This window comes from Terrapene carolina, unplaced genomic scaffold (assembly GCF_002925995.2).
Source record: "Terrapene carolina triunguis isolate 2854851 unplaced genomic scaffold, T_m_triunguis-2.0 Scaffold714, whole genome shotgun sequence".
In the NCBI taxonomy this organism is placed as follows: domain Eukaryota; kingdom Metazoa; phylum Chordata; order Testudines; family Emydidae; genus Terrapene; species Terrapene triunguis.
The window spans coordinates 2,221,549-2,227,548 of NW_020665065.1; positions in this window are offsets into that span (position 1 = coordinate 2,221,549).

Here is a 6,000-nt window from a genome sequence, read left to right on the forward strand (position 1 = left end):
TATGAACAGGAGGATCGCGAGCAGGAGCCGGAAGGCGATACAGCAGTATTGCGACTGGAACGCTGAGCCCCGTTCTGGTGTCCACATTGTACAAAAGATGTTGAAAAATTGGAGAGGGTGCAGTGAAGAGCTACAAAAATGATTCAAGGGCTGGAGAAATTCCTTCCCATTAGAGAGCTCGATCTGTTTCACATCGAAAAAGAAGATAGAGAGGTGATGTGATCACTGTGTATTAATACCGTTGGAACAAGTACCAAGAGAAGTGGTAAATAAACAGGCACATCTCTTGATGTCTCCAAATAAAGACTGGATGCCTTTCTGGAAGATTTCCTTTAGTCAAACACAAATTATTGGGTTCAATACAAGGGTAACTGGGCGAAATTTAATCCCGTGATATACAGGCGGCCAAACTAGATGATTCAATGGGTCTCTTCTGGCATTAAACTCTGTGAATCTGCTGTTGAAGAAGCTGCTGTTGCAGGTCTCGTCACTGTTCTTCACATTATCAGCCATCTTTAGTAGGAAACCAGACAAAATACGCTCTTAACTGTTTCCAGTAGGGCAGCGCTGGCTGGTATTGTGATAAAACCTGCACAGATATGATCATCTGTTCTTATTGTCAATGGAAATTAATTGGGAATGAATGCCTAGTTGCCAGGAGATACTGCACTGTGACAACGCTGTGTGAATGCTGCATGCAGACAGCACAGTGGGGAAAAAAATGAAGGACAAACCGAATACAGAACTGTGAAGGACAGACAGTGTATAGAAAAAACACAGGCAGAGGTTTTCAACAATCCATTTTGAGCAGAAGATCTGAATTCTCTTTGCATTAGGTCTAATTCATTTTGGAGGACTGTCCAAGCAGGCCTGCGAAAAAGATCCTGCATTACTTTTAGCAGGATTTAAACAAAAACAAACAAACAAATAAATTATATTTGTATAGGCCACAGTGGATGAAAATCTGGTTACTGTTTCCATGTGGGGTCATAGTTGATGATTATTTCTGTGAAAAATTATGAAAAGTTTTTGCAAAATTTGTCTGCATTTTCCCCATCAGCTCTAGATGTGGATTATTGTGTGTTAATGGGTAATACTGAGTAGACTTCAAACCAGCATCCTCATTTCTGGAAAGTTTTAGATAAATTTTCAAGCATGCGGGAAGAGCTTTTTGTCAGATCTGCTGCGCTTTCTGTTTTTGTACAGCTTAAAAATACACCTCAAACATTCTTCCTTGTAGATTTCTGGTCCAGGACAATAATACTTTGTAAAGCACTTTTAGATCTTCAAATGCAAGGCATATGGAATTGCAAACATTCAGCCCTATAATCCACTGTGTTATAGGTCAGTATTACTGCCTCCATTTTTACAGGGAAACTGAGGCACAACGGTTCTGCAGTGCAGAGCTTCTGTACTTTCTGCAATACAGTGTGATAAGAAAGTTGAGAATTTGCACAGATCTGAACACCTGCAACGTCTGTAGAGGACACTAATATCTAAATACCTGTCAGAGCTGGTCCCGAAATACCTCACCAGAACAGCAGCATTTGGGAACATTCTGTATGCAGCACCAACATTTTTCACCCTAATCCTCCCCCATGGATAGATGGGTAAGCTAAGCACTTTGCCTCCTATTACCTTAATTGCTTTCAAACCTGTCAGCCTGTAATTTTCAAACTTCTATATTTTCACCCCCACAGAAACCCCTTTGGCAGTTCTACCTGTTACGCACAATCCACAATGGATTTGATTAAGTTTGCTCATTGATATGTTTCACTGTACAGTACTGAACAGTGCTAATTTGCTGCCTTGATTAGCCTCATGAAAAGCAAATCCCTTATCTTTTTGGCTTTCTGGGCTCCTTTTGCTAGAAATCCAGATTGCCAAGCACATCTTAACTACGCACATCTCTCTTTTCAGAGGCTGTAGTGTCATAAACAGTGATTTCAGGTTTTGTTTTGGACCTCAAGGGTTCACAGCAGCAAACTCCTTGGATCCGTTCCGTCGGCCCAGAAAAGCAAGCTGCCTCTTACATGAGACAACATAATCCCAGCCCAATGAGCTATGTTATAGCAAGACAGGGCCTTAGCTGTAATGGGTAACTCCAGAGTCACACCACTGTATGTGAGAACAGAATTTGGAGCATATATTATAAGTCAAACCAGTGACTGGAAAAACTCCTGCATTCTTACTTAAGAGCACAATAAAGCTCCTCCAGTTCCCTTCATGGACACGCCAAAGAAATGCAACTACGGAACAGCAGTTTAAAGACAACAATTGCTTGGTTCTACATAGGGTATGTAGCCTGAAGGGTCCCAGTAATCCTACCTGTGAGTTTCTAGAGCAGCTGTGTACGGATTTGGATAGAAATCTGACACTCATCACTGTTGTGTAGCACAGTCTTCAGCGGGTTCAGTAAAGGGCAAGGCAATAGTTCATGTGGCCCTAGACAGTTCCTGAGGGCTTGTATCCATTTGTCATAGGAGAAATCTCTGGGACTTTTCATGAACACTAAGTTAATTACAGAGCAATAGCTATGATTGGAATAATGGGGGTGGGGACTGCAGGTCAAATATTCAGGGGCTGTGGCAGAGTGAGGCACGGGAAAGGCTGCCCTTTGGAAGAAAGGAAAAGTGGACTCTCACAAGCTACGATCGAGATACAAAAGGAGCGCTTAAAGACGACAAAGTCATTGCGGAGAAACTAAACGGATTCTTTGCTTCAGTCTTCACAGCTGAGGATGTTAGGGAGATTCCCAAACCTGAGCCGGCTTTTGTAGGTGACAAATCTGAGGAACTGTCACGGATTGAAGTGTCACGAGAGGAGGTTTTGGAATCAATTGATAAACTTAACATTAACAAGTCACCGGGACCAGATGGCATTCACCCAAGAGTTCTGAAAGAACTCAAATGTGAAGTTGCGGAACTGTTAACTAAGGTTTGTAACCTGTCCTTTAAATCAGCTTCTGTACCCAATGACTGGAAGTTAGCTAATGTAACGCCAATATTTAAAAAGGGCTCTAGAGGTGATCCCGGCAGTTACAGACCGGTAAGTCTAACGTCGGTACCAGATAAATTAGTCGAAACAATAGTTAAGAATAAAATTGTCCGACACATAGAAAAACATAAACTGTTGAGCAATAGTCATCATGGTTTCTGTAAAGGGAAATCGTGTCTTACTAATCTATTAGAATTCTTTGAAGGGGTCAACAAACATGTGGACAAGGGGGATCCAGTGGATATAGTGTACTTAGATTTCCAGAAAGCCTTTGACAAGGTCCCTCACCAAAGGCTCTGAAGTAAAGTAAGCTGCCATGGGATAAAAGGGAAGGTCCTTTCATGGATTGAGAACTGGTTAAAAAACAGGGAACAAAGGGTAGGAATTAATGGTAAATTCTCAGAATGGAGAGGGGTAACTAGTGGTGTTCCCCAAGGGTCAGTCCTTGGACCGATCCTATTCAACTTATTCATAAATGATCTGGAGAAAGGGGTAAACAGTGAGGTGGCAAAGTTTGCAGATGATACTAAACTGCTAAAGATAGTTAAGACCAAAGCAGACTGTGAAGAACTTCAAAAAGATCTCACAAAACTAAGTGATTGGGCAACAAAATGGCAAATGAAATTTAACGTGGATAAATGTAAAGTAATGCACATTGGAAAAAATAACCCCAACTATACATACAATATGATGGGGGCTAATTTAGCTACAACAAATCAGGAAAAAGATCTTGGAGTCATCGTGGATAGTTCTCTGAAAATGTCCACGCAGTGTGCAGAGGTGGTCAAAAAAGCAAACAGGATGTTAGGAATCATTAAAAAGGGGATAGATAATAAGACTGAGAATATATTATTGCCCTTATATAAATCGATGGTACGCCCTCATCTCGAATACTGCGTACAGATGTTGTCTCCTCATCTCAAAAAAGATATACTGGTACTAGAAAAGGTTCAGAAAAGGGCAACTAAAATGATTAAGGGTTTGGAACGGGTCCCATATGAGGAGAGATTAAAGAGGCTAGGACTCTTCAGCTTGGAAAAGAGGAGACTAAGGGGGGATATGATAGAGGTATATAAAATCATGAGTGATGTGGAGAAAGTGGATAAGGAAAAGTTATTTACTTATTCCCATAATAAAAGAACTAGGGGTCATCAAATGAAATTAATAGGCAGCAGGTTTAAAACAAATAAAAGGAAGTTCTTCTTCATGCAGCGCACAGTCAACTTGTGGAACTCCTTACCTGAGGAGGTTGTGAAGGCTAGGACTATAACAGAGTTTAAAAGAGAACTGGATAAATTCATGGTGGTGAAGTCCATTAATGGCTATTAGCCAGGATGGGTAAGGAATGGTGTCCCTAGCCTCTGTTTGTCAGAGGGTGGAGATGGATGGCAGGAGAGAGATCACTTGATCATTACCTGTTAGGTTCACTCCCTCTGGGGCACCTGGCATTGGTCACTGTCGGTAAACAGGATACTGAGCTAGATGGACCTTTGGTCTGACCCAGTACGGCCTTTCTTATGTTCTTAAGTACCTACACTCGGCCAGTCCAGGCTACCGCCAGTCCCACTGTTGGGGGACGCTTTAGACCAGAACCCTCACTCCTTTCAAGGAAGCACAGTCAATTCCTCTCTTTGCTGAGCTGGTTAAAGGGGCACAGATGCGGAAAGGAATGAGGTCCACAGTGTTTGCTGTATTATTGTTGCTTTTTTTTTAAATTTTAAATGTTTCTCCTCTCTTTTGTGAGGAGCTTCATTTCACATTGTAGTCTCTAAAGTGAGTCTGCAATTTGCATTTGAAAGCTCCCCCTGCATTCATGTCAGACTGAATGCAGACACAGCACTTGAATCTTCCCCAGATAAGATGCTTTAAGCTGTGGCATTCTTATGGCAGACAAAGGCAGCCCATCTTTCAAAGTTAACGTATCATTTTCATCAGCCTTCCCCCTCTCCCTTTTAATAAAATGCCATTTTTAGCTAAATGGAGCAAAGTGAAAGCCGGGAAGTAGCAGATCCGACTCTTTGATGTCTCTGTGATAAGGATTTAATCCTGTGGTTGCCCCTATTTAGACATTGTAGAGGTATTTGAAAATATTTTAATTTTAAATGGTGTTTTCCTCTCGTTTACAACAGCTCCATCCTCTTTACACTGAAATCCCTTTCCTAGTTAAGGATGGCCTTGTGGCTAAGGCAGAGGACTTGGGGTCAGGAGTCCAGGATGCTAGTTCTGCCTCTGTGCTGCCTTGGGTAAGCCGCTGGTCCTAATCTCCCAATCTGTAAAATGGGGGAACGTGAAACTGACCCTCCTGACTGTCCTTCCTCCTTCTACCGTTTGTTTAGACCTTTTCATTTCAAAGCACCCTACAGGGTGACCGGCAGTCAGCAGCTTCGCCATGGCCTTTCTTGGATCGGAATCAAAGGGCCATGCCCCATGATGGACTTTGTGCGGTACCTGGTGGATTTGCTTGATGTCCTCCAGAACTCTAGCTTCACTAGCCCGTGTGTGTTTGCGCGCGTGTGTGTGCGTGTGGTGCATTTTGTGTATTCTTCCATCCTGGAGCGGGGGCACTTGCTTCGTTGAAAATCAAAGGGTGAAAAAACCCTGTACAACAGCAAACATTTGTGCGAAACTGTACGACTGCAGAGAGCTAAAAGCACGGGGGCATTTACATTCTGCCTATGCTACCGTGACGCCTGCACTAGAAACGCACATTCCATTAGGTCACAGTAGAGCAGACACTGATGATGGGCACAAACCTGGCTGCCCAAACCTGGCTGCGTCCCTTCCTTTGTCTCTGGTCGGTAAAAGGGACGTGTTGCTTTTCAGCTCTCAGAATGGTCCCTGGGATTGCGCGCAGTGTCAGACAGTTCTGTCACGTCTGATGGATGGAAAGCGCATCTGGCAGAAGGCTGTGGATAAAAAAAGCAAACCTCTGCGTGTCAGTCATCCCCCAGCTGAGGTGTGACTTGGGGTTCATTGTGAATAATCAACCTTGAAACAACACTG